Source organism: Musca autumnalis, unplaced genomic scaffold, assembly GCF_047663935.1.
Source record: "Musca autumnalis isolate F117 unplaced genomic scaffold, ASM4766393v1 scaffold_4, whole genome shotgun sequence".
Lineage (NCBI taxonomy): Eukaryota > Metazoa > Arthropoda > Insecta > Diptera > Muscidae > Musca > Musca autumnalis.
In genome coordinates this window covers 225,882,101-225,896,858 of record NW_027411977.1, presented here as the reverse complement: position 1 = coordinate 225,896,858, position 14,758 = coordinate 225,882,101, and the positions used below count along the sequence as shown (strand labels likewise).

Below are 14,758 nucleotides of genomic sequence, written 5' to 3'. Positions count from 1 at the left end.
TATAGAATAGAAGACCTCATAAGACGCCTTCTATAGAATATAAGACCTCTTAAGAGGTCTTCGATAGAATATAAGACCTCATAAGAAGCCTTCGATAGGATATAAGACCTTACAAGAGACCTTGTATAGAATATAAGACCTCATAAGAGGCATTCGATAGACTATAAGACCTCACAAGAGGCCTTCTATGGAATATAAAACTTCATTAGAGGCCTTCGATAAAATATAAGACCTCACAAGAGGCCTTCTATGGAATATAAAACTTCATTAGAGGCCTTCGATAAAATATAAGACCTCACAAGAGGCCTTCTATGGGTTATAAGACCTCATAAGAGGCCTTCTATAGAATATAAGACTTCATAAGACACCTTCTATAGAATATAAGACCTCATAAGAGGCCTTCTATAGAATATAAGACCACATAAGAAGCCTTGTATAGAATATAAGACCTCACAAGAGCCATTCTATAGAATAGAAGACCTCATAAGAGGCCTTCTATAGAATATAAGACCTCATAAGAAGCCTTCGATAGAATATAAGACTTCATAAGACACCTTCTATAGACTATAAGACCTCATAAGAGGCCTTCTATAGAATATAAGACCTCATGCGAGGCTCTCGATAGAATATAAGACCTCACAAGAGCCCTTCTATAGAATAGAAACCTCATAAGACGCTTTCTATAGAATATAAGACCTCATAAGAGGCTTTCTAGAGAATAGAAGACCTCATAAGAGGCTTTCTTTAGAATATAAGACCTCATAATAGGCTTCCTATAGAATATAAAAACTCATAAGAGGCCTTCTATAGAATTGAAGACCTCATAAGAGGCCTTCTATAGAATATAAGACCTCAGAAGAAGCCTTCGATAGAATATAAGACCTCACAAGAGGCCTTCTATAGAATATAAGACCTCATAAGAGGCCTTCTATAGAATATAAGACCTCATAAGAAGCCTTCGATAGAATATAAGACCTCACAAGAGGCCTTCTATAGAATATAAGACCTCACAAGAGGCCTTCTACAAAATAGCAGGTCTCATAAGACGCCTTCTGTAGAATATAAGACCTCATAAGAGGCTTTCCATTAGAATAGAAGACCTCATAAGAGGCCTTCGATAGAATATAAGACCTCAGAAGACGCCTTCTATAGAATAGAAGACCACATAAGATGTCTTCTATAGAATATAAGACCTTACAAGAGGCTTTCTATAGAATAGAAACCTCATAAGACGCTTTCTACAGAATATAACACCTCATAAGAGGCTTTCTATAGAATAGAAAACCTCATAAGAGGCCTTCGATAGAATATAAGTCCTCATAAGCGGTCTTACAAGAGCCCTTCTATAGAAGATATGACCTCGTAAGAGGCCTTCGATAGAATATAAGACCTCACAAGAGCCCTTCTATAGAATATAAGACCTCATAAGAGGCCTTCGATAGAATATAAGACCTCACAAGAGGCCTTCTATGGAATACAAGACCTCATTAGAGGCATTCTATAGAATATAAGACTTTATAAGAGGCCTTCTATAAAATATAATACCACTTAAGAGGTCTTCGATGGAATATAAGACCTCACAAGAGGCTTTCTATAGAATAGAAGTCTTCATAAGATGCCTTCGATAGAATATAAGTCCTCATAAGCGGCCTTATAAGAGCCCTTCTATAGAAGAGATGACCTCATAAGAGCCCTTCTATAGAATATAAGACCTCATAAGAGGCCTTCGATAGAATATAAGACCTCACAAGAGCCCTTCTATAGACTAGAAGAACTCATAAGACACCTTCTATAGAATTTAAGACCTCATAAGAGGCTTTCTATAGAATAGAAAACCTCATAAGAGGCCTTCGATAGAATATAAGTCCGCATAAGCGGCCTTACAAGAGCCCTTCTATAGAAGATATGACCTCGTAAGAGGCCTTCTATAGAATATAAGACCTCATAAGACGCCTTCTATAGAATATAAGACCTCATAAGAGGCCTTCGATAGAATAAAAGACCTCATAAAAGGCCTTCTTTAGAATATAAGACCTCTGAAGAGCCCTTCTTTAGAATAGAAGACCTCATAAGAGGCTTTCTATAGAATAAAAGACATCATAAGAGGTTTTCGATAGAATATAAGACCTCATAAGAGGCCTTCGATAGAATATAAGACATCACAAGAGGTCTTCTATAGAATATAAGACCTCATAAGAGGCCTTTGATAGAATATAAGACCTCATAAGAGGTTTCCTATAGAATATAAAACCTCTTAAGAGACCCTCTATAGAATATAAGACCTCACAAGAGCCCTTCTATAGAATAGAAGACCTCATAAGACGCCTTCTATAGAATATAAGACCTCATAAGTGCAAAGTATGGAATACAAGTCCTCAAAGGAGACCGTCTATACAGTTGAATATCCCACCGGAGACCCGTTGGAGAATAGACGACCTCATAAGATGCCTTCTACAGATTATAAGTCCTTACAGGAAACTTTCCGGGTGCCACCGTTGTGCAAAGGTATGCACACCCGCCTTGCACACATAAGGTCGTGGGTTCGATTCCCCGGCCAGGCAACATCAAAACACTTTTCAACGGTGGCAAAATACCCCTCAGTAATGTTGGCGACATTTCCTGAGTATTTCAGCCATCTAAAACTTCTCTACAGAAGTGGTGTCTTAGACACGCCGTTCGGACTCGGCGATAAACTGTAGGTCCCATGTCATTGAGCTAATATGAATCGGGGTGCACTCATTGATATGAGAGAAGTCTCCCTTGTCCCTTATGGGATCTTTGTGGAACAATTATATTATTATAGGAAACTTTCTATACAATAGGCGACCTTATAATATGACTTCTTCAGAATAGAAGACTTCATAAGATGTCGTTTTTAAAATAGAAATCCTTTTAAGAGTTGTTCGACAGTATCAGACGCCTTCTGTACAATAGAAGACCTCGTAAGATTTCTCCTATAGGGTAGAAGACCTCATAAGAGGTTTTCTGTAGAGTAAACCCCACAAATTTTGGATCTCACGATAGATATTTAGGCTTTCGGGCTTTATTAAGCAAACCTTTTGGTCTTTCTTTACAAGAGTTTTAGGCTTATATAAAAACTCCTTGTGGCCGTTTCTTTTTGTTCTTCTATGAGAAGTCTTCTTGGTCTCTGCGAAAGAATATCTTAGACTTCGGTTAGAAGTCCTTGTAGTCTTCAGTAAGAAGTTATTTTAGTATGCCGTGAGAAGACCTCTTGGTCCTTTGTGAAAAGTCCTTTTGGTTCCTAAAAAAGACCTTTCCACCTTTATTTAGATATTCTATAAGATTTCTTCTGGCTTCTTTGATACCTTTTGACCTTTCCTGAGAAGACCTTGTGGTCATCACGGTCTTTTTTATAGCAGACACCTGGGAAAAATTCATTAGAAGACCCCTTTTTTGGTTTGAGTCACTTCAAAAAACATTCCAAATTATATTTGACTCATACCACCACAGCAAAGATTTTAACCATTCCTTCCCTGGAAACTAAAAAAAAAACAGCGATGAAAACCGGTTATAGTACCCCCAAACTCCCACTATTCTTCAATTCGCCTTTAATATATCCTTTCCTCTTTGTATCTGCCGCCTTCGCTTTCGTCATGGGTCATGTGTTTTCTTCATTTCTGTTTTTCAATTCCAAGAAATACTAAAAATATATCCTGTCATTGTTTACTTCGCTAAAAATATCCTTAAGAAAGGGACGCACAATGTTCCTTTCACTTCACAAGAAACCCCAAAAGCCACCAAGCCAAGGAAGCATTTTGGTGTGTTGGTTTTGGGAGGGGGGAAAGGAAGGGGAAAGCAAGGGAGGGAGGCAAGAAAAACAAATCAATGAAATAAATTCACCACACATTATTTGGTCATTCATTCCGGTGCATGGGGGCCATAGATGAACAAGATGAGTACTTCCCTTTACGTTTTCGTACGATTCACCATACAAATTCTCTCTTCGTACTCATCATTGATGGGGGCTTTGTTGTGAGAGATAAAGAGAGATTTCCAGGAGAGAGAGCGAAACTAAAATTATGATGTCAATAGTCGTGTTGTCGAGAGTTATCACTGCAGAGAGTGAGAACAGTTTATGAACCTTTCACAGCTAGGAGTAAAACCTCAAACAAAGAGCAGAGAGAGAAGACAGAGACCACATTCCCTTACCCACAATTTCATCAATTAAAAACGCACGGCATGGGCATGAAAAGTAAATACATACAGTTTTTTTTTTTGTTTCCTTATGGTTCCTTATTTTCGCCTTGCTTTCTACACAAAACGTGTGACGCCACTAGTCCTGATGGTATCCACCAACAACAAAAAACATGGTCACGAATCTAATTTGGACGTCAACGATAAGAAAAGGACACCGAAATGAATGAATTTTTTGTTTGCCGTAGTGGTGGGAGTAAGGAAATAAATTTAGAAGCAGATTAAGTTTCAACTGGCCACCACCACCTCTAACCATCAATCACTCACTACCTTCTAACTTTTTGTGAACTTTTGGGGAGGTTTAAAAAAACTTGTTTTTCTTTAAAACAAAAATTCAAAAGTGATACAAAAAATTGAGATTTCTTAGGTTAGGTCAATGGGAAAAATTACCTTCAAGTATTTAAAAATCAAAAAAAAAAAAAAAAAATGCAGGATAGAAGGATTGTCAGAGTTATTCTATTCAAAGGGAACGATTAGGATCAATAGAATATCCACGGATCCTATATAGACTGAATAAAACATTCTATAGATTGCCTGTGGATAGAAGAAGCCCAGGTATGAATTTTAGAAAGCTTCTTAAGAGGTCTACCAGTCCATAGAAGGCTCTGATAAATTCTTCTAATCCATATAAGACCTCTTACGAAGTCTGCTATTCCATTGAAAACTTCATACGAGGTTTTCGATTCCATAGAAGGCATCTTACAAGGTATTCTCTTCCATAGAAGGTTCTTATCCATTTTTCTAATCCATAGAAGACTTCTTACGAGGTCTGACATTCCATAGAAGTCTTCTATTCCATAGAAGGCTCTTATAAATTCTTCTAATCCATATAAGGCCTCTTATGAGGTCTGCTATTCCATAGAAGGCTTCGTACGAAAGCTTCTTACGCCTTCTTCTCATCCATAGAAGGCATCTTACGAAGTTTTTTAACCTGCAGAAGGCCTCTTATGAGGTCTTATATTCTGTATCGGGCCTTTTGCTTGGTCTTCATTGCATAAAATGTCTCGTATGAGGCCTTGTATTATAAAAAATTCCTCTTGCGGGGTGCCCTATTCTGTAAAAGGACTCTTACTAGGTCTTTTATTCTGCAGATGGCCTCTTATGAGGCCTATTAAGAGGTCAGCTATTCCATAGAAGACTTCTTACTAGGTCTGCTATTCCATTGAAGACTTTGTACGAGGTTTTCTATTCCATAGAAGGCTCCCATAAATTCTTCTAATCCATAGAATGCCTCTTACAATGTCTTCTATTCTATAGAAGGGCTCTTCTGAGTTCTTATATTCTATCGAAGGCCTCTTATGAGGTTTTATATTCTATAGGAGGCCTATTATTAGGTCTTATTTTCTATAGTAGGGCTCTTGTGAGGTCTTATATTCTATAGAAGGCCTCTTATAAGGGTTCTATTGTATGGAAGACCTCTTATGAAATCTTATATTCTATCGAGGGCCTCTTATGAGGTCTTCTATTTTATAGAAGGGCTCTTGTGAGGTCTTATATTCTATCGCAGGCCTCTTATGAGGTCTTCTATTCTATCGAAGGTCTCTTATGAGGTTTTATATTCAGAGCGTGAGTATTTTTAGCCTTAGGTAAAATTAAATTCTCAGAATCTTGTAGTTCCCTCTAATCAAGCAATGACGCCGCCAAGGGTACGTATCAGTATGAACGTTACTAATACGCTCTCAACTAATCAATAAACGGAATAGTACTGTTTCAAGACCTCTTATGTGGTGGAATCTACAGAAGAAAACCTCTTATATGACCTGTCAACCTTTATAAGGCCTCTTTTTAGGTTTCCTAATCTATGGAAGACCTTTTATGAGGTCTCCTATTCTATGAAAGGCCTTTCATGAGATCTCTTAAGTTGAGGACTTCTATTTAGTGAGGACTTCTATTCCATAGAACTCCTCTCATGATCACTCCTATTCAATTGAATACTTCCTACAAGGTGTCCCATTCTTTGGTAGACCTCTTATGAGGATTTCTATTTCAAACAAGTAAGAACGGCGTTAAATTCGGCCGGGCCGAACTTGTTATACCCTCCACCACGAGTTGTATTGAAGTAAAATGGAATAATTAGTTTCCATTCGTTTAGGAAAAAGACTAAATCCCAAATGTCTGCAATTTCAAAATACCGAACTTGAGGAGGTACCGTTCTATGGGGTCTATAACAAAACTTTGATTTATACCGACAAAATTTATGGCGGAAAGTTTTTAGACTCAAAGAAGACTAAATACCAAACTTCCGATATTTCGGTAAGATAATGTGGGTAAAACCTTCAAAATACCGAAAATCAAGGGGTACGCTTGGACCTATAGCGACACATTTCATATGGACAGTTTTATACCCCCAACGAAGACTAAATACCAAATTTTAGCCATTTCGGTGGATTATTATGGCCACAACCTTCAAAATACCGAAAATCGGAGGTATTGTTCTATGGGGCTGCTATATCGACAAAATTCTGGGGGAAAGTTTTGTACCCCAACAAAGACTAAGTACCAAATTTCAGCCATTTCGGTATGATAATGAAGCTAAAACCTTCAAAATACCGAAAATCGGGTGGTACCGTTCTAAGGGGGCTATATCAAAACGTGGACCGATACATCCCATTTGCAATACCAAACATCCTAGAAGTAATAGAAACTTCTATACCAAATTACAAAGCTCTATCTTAAAAATTGTGAGCTGTATCTTGATTTCAAGTATCCCAAGGCTTGTTATGAGGTGTTCTCATAGAAAATCTCTGTAAAGTCTCCTATCGCATAGAAAACCTATTATAAGGTCTCCCAGTCTATATAATACCTTTTAGAAGTTCTCCTAATCTACGGAACACCGCTTATGAGCTCTTTTATTCCTTAGAATACTTTTTATGAGCTTTCCTATTCAATTGGATATTTTTCATAATGTCACCCTATCTTCGGAAGACCTCTTTTGAGGTCTCCTGTTCTACAAAAGACCGCTTGTTTTTCAGTATATTAAAGATCTTTTATGAAGTCTTCCTTTCTATAGAAGACCTCTTAAGAGGTCTCCCAAACTAAAGAAGGCTTTTTATGGAGTGTTTGTCATAGACGGTCACTTCTAAGGTCTCCTATGCCATAGAAAACCTTTTATAAGGTCTCCCAGTCTATAGAATGCCTTTCAAAACAACCACCATTTAGTCTTCACTCAGAAGTCAATGAAGAAGGTTGTTCCGTCGCTTTTTCAATGATTCTTAATTTTAGCAATGCATTAACCCGCACGATGTGTGTGGTGAGAGCGAAATTTACGTTCTCGGTGTTGTATGCGTGCGACGGCCCACAATTCATGTGTTATGGTGCCGATACATGACCTAATCAATTGAATACTTCTTATTCTACATAATACCGATCGCTTGTGAGCTCTCCCATTTTATAGAATTCATCTTCTTAGGTCTCTTCTTGTACAGAAAGCCTCCTATAAGGTCTCCTATTCAATAAAATGCCTCAAACGTACATCTCTTATTGTATAGAAGACCTTTTGTAAGATAACCTATTGTATAGCAGGTCTGTTACGAGGTCGCCTATTCATTAAAAGACCTCTTCATCCGGGATGAACTTTTCTAAAGAAAAATCCATCCTGGATAAACTTTTCTAAAGAAAAATCTATCCTGGATGAACTGTTCTAAAAAAATCCATCCTGGATAAACTGTTCTAAAGAAAAATCCATCCTGGATAAACTTTTCTAAAGAAAAATCCATCTTGGATGAACTTTTCTAAAGAAAAATTCATCCGGGATGAACTTTTCTAAAGAAAAATTCATCTTGGATGAACTTTTCTAAAGAAAAATCCATCCTGGATGAACTTTTCTAAAGAAAAATCCATCCTGGATGAACTTTTCTAAAGAAAAATCCATCCTGGATGAACTTTTCTAAAGAAAAATCCATCCTGGATGAACTTTTCTGAAGAAAAATCCATCGTGGATGAAATTTTCTAAAGAAAAATCCATCCCGGATGAACTTTTCTGAAGAAAAATCCATCGTGGATGAACTTTTCTAAAGAAAAGTCCATCCCGGATGAACTTTTCTAAAGAAAAATTCATCATGGATGAACTTTTCTAAAGAAAAAATCCATCCTGGATGAACTTTTGTAAAGAAAAATCCATCCTGGATGAACTTTTCTAAAGAAAAATCCAAACTGGATGAACTTTTCTAAAGAAAAAAAGAAAAATTCATCCTGGATCAACTTTCCTAAAGAAAAAATCATCCGGGATGAACTCTTCTAAAAAAATTTATCCTGGATGAACACTTCTTTTCTAAAGAAAAATTCATCCGGGATGAACTTTTCTAAAGAAAAATTCATCCGGGATGAACTTTTCTAAAGAAAAATTCATCCGGGATGAACTTTTCTAAAGAAAAATTCATCCGGGATGAACTTTTCTAAAGAAAAATTCATCCGGGATGAACTTTTCTAAAGAAAAATTCAACCGTGATGAACTTTTTTAAAGAAAAATCCATCCTGGATGAACTTTTCTAAAGAAAAATTCATCCGCGATGAACTTTTCTTAAGAAAAATCCATCCTGGATGAACTTTTCTAAAAAAAAAAAACAAATCCATCCGGGATGAACTTTTGTAAAGAAAAATCCATTCTGGATGAACTTTTCAAAAGAATAATCCATCCTGGATGAATTTTTCAAAAGAATAATCCATCCTGGATGAACTTTTCTAAAGAAAAATCCATCCTGGATGAACTTTTCTAAAGAAAAAAGAAAAATTCATCCTGGATCAACTTTCCTAAAGAAAAAATCATCCGGGATGAACTCTTCTAAAAAAATTTATCCGGGATGAACTTTTCTAAAGAAAAATTCATCCGGGATGAACTTTTCTAAAGAAAAATTCATCCGGGATGAACTTTTCTAAAGAAAAATTCATCCGGGATGAACTTTTCTAAAGAAAAATTCATCCGGGATGAACTTTTCTAAAGAAAAATTCATCATGGATGAACTTTTCTAAAGAAAAAATCCATCCTGGATGAACTTTTGTAAAGAAAAATCCATCCTGGATGAACTTTTCTAAAGAAAAATCCAAACTGGATGAACTTTTCTAAAGAAAAAAAGAAAAATTCATCCTGGATCAACTTTCCTAAAGAAAAAATCATCCGGGATGAACTCTTCTAAAAAAATTTATCCTGGATGAACACTTCTTTTCTAAAGAAAAATTCATCCGGGATGAACTTTTCTAAAGAAAAATTCATCCGGGATGAACTTTTCTAAAGAAAAATTCATCCGGGATGAACTTTTCTAAAGAAAAATTCAACCGTGATGAACTTTTTTAAAGAAAAATCCATCCTGGATGAACTTTTCTAAAGAAAAATTCATCCGCGATGAACTTTTCTTAAGAAAAATCCATCCTGGATGAACTTTTCTAAAAAAAAAAACAAATCCATCCGGGATGAACTTTTGTAAAGAAAAATCCATTCTGGATGAACTTTTCAAAAGAATAATCCATCCTGGATGAATTTTTCAAAAGAATAATCCATCCTGGATGAACTTTTCTAAAGAAAAATCCATCCTGGATGAACTTTTCTAAAGAAAAAAGAAAAATTCATCCTGGATCAACTTTCCTAAAGAAAAAATCATCCGGGATGAACTCTTCTAAAAAAATTTATCCGGGATGAACTTTTCTAAAGAAAAATTCATCCGGGATGAACTTTTCTAAAGAAAAATTCATCCGGGATGAACTTTTCTAAAGAAAAATTCATCCGGGATGAACTTTTCTAAAGAAAAATTCATCCGGGATGAACTTTTCTAAAGAAAAATTCATCCGGGATGAACTTTTCTAAAGAAAAATTCATCCGGGATGAACTCTTCTAAAGAAAAATTCATCCGGGATGAACTTTTCTAAAGAAAAATTCATCCGGGATGAACTTTTCTAAAGAAAAATTCATCCGGGATGAACTTTTCTAAAGAAAAATTCATCCGGGATGAACTTTTCTAAAGAAAAATCCATACTGGATGAACTTTTCTAAAGAAAAATTCATCTGGGATGAACTTTTCTAAAGAAAAATTCATCTGGGATGAACTTTTCTAAAGAAAAATTCATCTGGGATGAACTTTTCTAAAGAAAAATCATTCGTGGATGAACTTTTCTAAAGAAAAATCCATCCTGGATGAACTTTTTTAAAGAAAAATCCATCCCGGATGAACTTTTCTAAAAAAAATCCTTCCTGGATGAACTTTTCTAAAGAAAAATCTATCTTGAATGAACTTTTCTAAAGAAAAATCCATCCTGGATGAACTTTTCTAAAGAAAAATCCATCCTGGATGAACTTTTCTAAAGAAAAATCCATCCTGGATGAACTTTTGTAAAGAAAAAACCCATCCTGGATGAACTTTTCTAAAGAAAAAATCCATCCTGGATGAAATTTTCTAAAGAAAAATCCATCCTGGATGAACTTTTCTAAAGAAAAATTCATCTGGGGTGAACTTTTCTAAAGAAAAATCCATACTGAATGGACTTTTCTAAAGAAAAATCCAACCTGGGTTAAATTTTTTAAAGAAAACTGGATGAATGGATGAACTTTTCTAAAGAAAAATCCATCCTGGATGAACTTTTCTAAGGAAAAAATCCATCCTGGATGAGCTTTTCTAAAGAAAAATCCATCCTGGATGAACTTTTCTAATGAAAAATCCATCCTGGACGAAGTTTTCTAATGAAAAATCCATCCTGGATGAACTTTTCTAAAGAAAAATCCATCCTGGATGAATTTTTTAAAGAAAAATCCATCCTGGATGAACTTTTCTAAAGAAAAATCCATCCTGGATGAGCTTTTCTAAAGAAAAATCCATCCTGGATGAACTTTTCTAATGAAAAATCCATCCTGGATGAACTTTTCTAATGAAAAATCCATCCTGGATGAACTTTTCTAATGAAAAATCCATCCTGGACGAAGTTTTCTAAAGAAAAATCCATCCTGGATGAACTTTTCTAAAGAAAAATTCATCCTGAATGAACTTTTCTAAAGAAAAAATCCATCCTTGATGAACTTTTCTAAAGAAATATTCATCCGTGATGAACTTTTCTAAACAAAAAATCATCGTCGATGAAATTCTCTAACAAAAAAAAAATATATTCTTGATGACGTTTTCTAAAGAAAAAATTATATTGGATGAACTTTTCTAAAGGAAAATTCATCTTGGATGAACTTTTTTAATGTAAAATTTATTCAGGATGAACAATTCTAAACAAAAATCCATCCTGGATGGACTTTTCTAAGGAAAAATACATCCGGAATAAACTTTTCTATAGAAAATTTCATCCGGGATGAATTTTTCTAACGAAAAATTTATCCGGGATGAACTTTTCTATAGAAAAATTTATCCGTGATGAACTTTTCCAAAGAAAAATCCATCCTGGATGAACTTTTCCAAAGAAAATTTCATCAGCGATGAACTTTTCTAAAGAAAAATCCATCCTGGATGAACTTTTCTAAAGAAAAAATCCATCCTGAATGAACTTTTATAAGAAAAATCCATCCTCGATGAACTTTTCTTAAGAAAAATCCGTCCTTTTCTAAAGAAAAATTCATCCGTGATGAACTTTTCTAAAGAAAAAATCATACGGAATGAACTTTTCTATAGAAAAAATCATCCGGGATGAACTTTTCGAAAGAAAAATCCATCCTCGTGAAATTTTTTAAGGAAAAATCCATTCTTGATGAACTTTTCTAAAGAAAAATCCATCCAGGATGAACTTTTCTAAAGAAAAATCCATCCAGGATGAACTTTTCTAAAGAAAAATCCATCCAGGATGAACTTTTCTAAAGAAAAATCCATCCTGGATGAACTTTTCTATAGAAAAACTATCATGGATGAACTTTTCTAAAGAAAAATCCATCCTGGATGAATTTTTTAAAGAAAAATCCATCCTGGATGAACTTTTCTAAAGAAAAATCCATCCTGGATGAACTTTTCTAAAGAAAAATCCATCCTGGATGAATTTTTTAAAGAAAAATCCATCCGGGATGAACTTTTCTAAAGAAAAATCCATCCTGGATGAATTTTTCTAAAGAAAAATCCATCCTGGATGAACTTTTCTAAAGAAAAATCCATCCTGGATGAACTTTTCTAAAGAAACATTGATCCGGAATGAACTTTTCTAAAGAAAAATCCATCCTGGATGAACTTTTCTAAAGAAAAATCCATCCTGGATGAACTTTTCTAAAGAAAAATCCATCCTGGATGAACTTTTCTAAAGAAAAATCCATCCTGGATGAACTTTTCTAAAGAAAAATCCATCCTGAATGAACTTTTCTAAAGAAAAACCCATCCTGAATGAACTTTTCTAAAAAAAATCCATCCTGAATGAACTTTTCTAAAGAAAAATCTATCCTGGATGAACTTTTCTAAAGAAAAATGCATCCGTGATGAACTTGTCTAAAGAAAAATTCATCCGGGATGTACTTTTCTAAAGAAAAATCCGTTTTGGATGAACTTTTGTAAAGAAAAAATCCATCCTGGATAAAATTTTCTAAAGAAAAATCCATCCTGGATGAACTTTTCTAAATAAAAATCAATCCTGGATGAACTTTTCTAAAGAAAAATCCAATCCTGGATGAACTTTCCTAAAGAGAAATCCATCCTGGATGAACTTTTCTAAAGAAAAATCCAATCCATCCTGTATGAACTTTTCTAAAGAAAAATCCATCCTGGATGAACTTTTCTAAAGAAAAATCCATCCTGGATGAACTTTTCTAAAGAAAAATCCATCCTGTATAAACTTTTCTAAAGAAAAATCCCATCCTGGATAAACATTTCTAAAGAAAAATCCATCCTAGATGAACTTTTCTAAAGAAAAATCCATCCTAGATGAACTTTTCTAAAGAAAAATCCATCCTGGATGAACTTTTCTAAAGAAAAATTCACCCGGGATGAACTCTTCTAAAGAGAAATTCACCCGGGATGAACATTTCTAAAGAAATCGATGAATTTATCTGATTGCTGCCCTGCATTCTTGTTCGGTAACTGAATAATTACATTGGTTTTGGTTGAGTTTCTTTGACATAAAGACAATTTTGTTCATTTGGGATGAACTTTTCTAAGGAAAAATTCATCTTAAATGAACTTTTCTTATAATACTTGTGTTCAATTTTACTTTTACAAAATAAAAATCTACCTTTATTTTATTCCTTTTTAGTGTGGTTATGTTGATGTTGTTGTTCTCTCCTTTATATCCTGCTTTCTTCAAATAGGTACACACTTGATTTTTTCACTTTATTCACTTGTTTTTGAATATTTTGAAAGGTAATATTTGAAAATTTTGTTGCACCGATATTTTTTTATTAATTATTTTTTTAATTTATAATTTTAAAATTAAATTTTCTTTCAAAAAAACTTGGCTTCTCGAAATCTCCCAAATCAATTTTGTTGTTTTCCTTCCTTCTTTGTTATACACCAATTTTCTTGTTGTGGTAAAAATTTTTATGGGTTTTCCATTGAACAAAAGTTTGCTTACATCTTTAGATTTTTTTAGGTTATTTTTTTTGAATTTTTCTCTTTCTTTTTCTTAATGATTTAGGAAATAATTTTCTTTCTTTTAACAATTTAATGGAGGAGAGGAGATTTAATGACAAAAGAATTTTTTCTTCTTCGTCGTTCTGTATTTTTTTCCTCTTCCTTCACTACTTAATGGCTGTATGTATTTGATGGTTTTGTTGTTGTTGTTGCTTTATTGCAGATTTTTCCTTTATGCTTATGTTTCGTTTTCTTTTAAACTTGGCCCAAACACCAGAAGAGAACAAACACAGCGCGTTGTCGTAAACAAAAAAAAAACACAGTAATGTTGGGTTTAAAAGAAATTCACCACGGGCTTAATTCACCACCATACTTCATACATAGCAACATCATTTGCGTTGTTGTTGTTGCTGTTGTTGGCCACTTTGACAACTTTGTTAATAACATGAATTTGGCTCTCTCTGTCGCTCTTTACACAACAACACTTGGTTTGTATAGCTGCTGCTTCTTCTTCTCACTTTTTAAGCCTATAATGCTGCTTCTTGTGGCACCTTTAATGCTTTAATGCGCAACATAAAATCAATAAAAAGGATACTCTTCTTCTTCTTACTTTTTTTCAATTTTTTATAACTTTTTTATTCCATTTTCAGGCCAAGTACAAAACCTTTTTTCTTTCTTTCTTTTGTATAAAAATTTTCTCGTATCAAAAATAGGTAAATTTCACACACTTTTTTTACACAGCTTCTCTCTTTTCGTTGTTGTTTTAAACAAAATAATTTTCTTTTTTTAATTTTTTTTTGTTACAAAAAACCCCGAATTTACAAAATTCTATTTCCAATAGTTACACAAAAACCCCATGCACACACATTTACACACAGACACTCAGAGAGAGATTCTCATGGAGGAAAAAAAATTACTCAAAAAAAAAACCGTCGACGATTTTTCCGTTAATTTTACGAAACCGAGCTCACGAAAGTTAGTTAACTACTGACGGGCAAAAGGTTTTTGGCCAGTTTTCATGTGTATCTCTTCTTGGTTGGTGGTTGTGGCCTCCCAAAACAGAAGAAGAAAAAAGG

The 14,758-nt window shown here is 34.4% G+C and overlaps 1 protein-coding gene across 1 annotated transcript in view; it reads right to left on the bottom strand.

Moving 5' to 3' along the window:
- wnd (Mitogen-activated protein kinase kinase kinase 13 wallenda) overlaps positions 1 to 14,000 on the bottom strand; it is a 96,776-nt gene extending 82,776 nt beyond the window's left edge. Inside the window, exon 1 of the mRNA XM_073987694.1 lies at positions 13,345 to 14,000. The gene's annotated coding sequence lies outside the window, so the exon portion shown is untranslated. The remainder of the gene's footprint in view (positions 1 to 13,344) is intronic.
- Between the last annotated feature and the right edge of the window lie 758 nt (positions 14,001 to 14,758).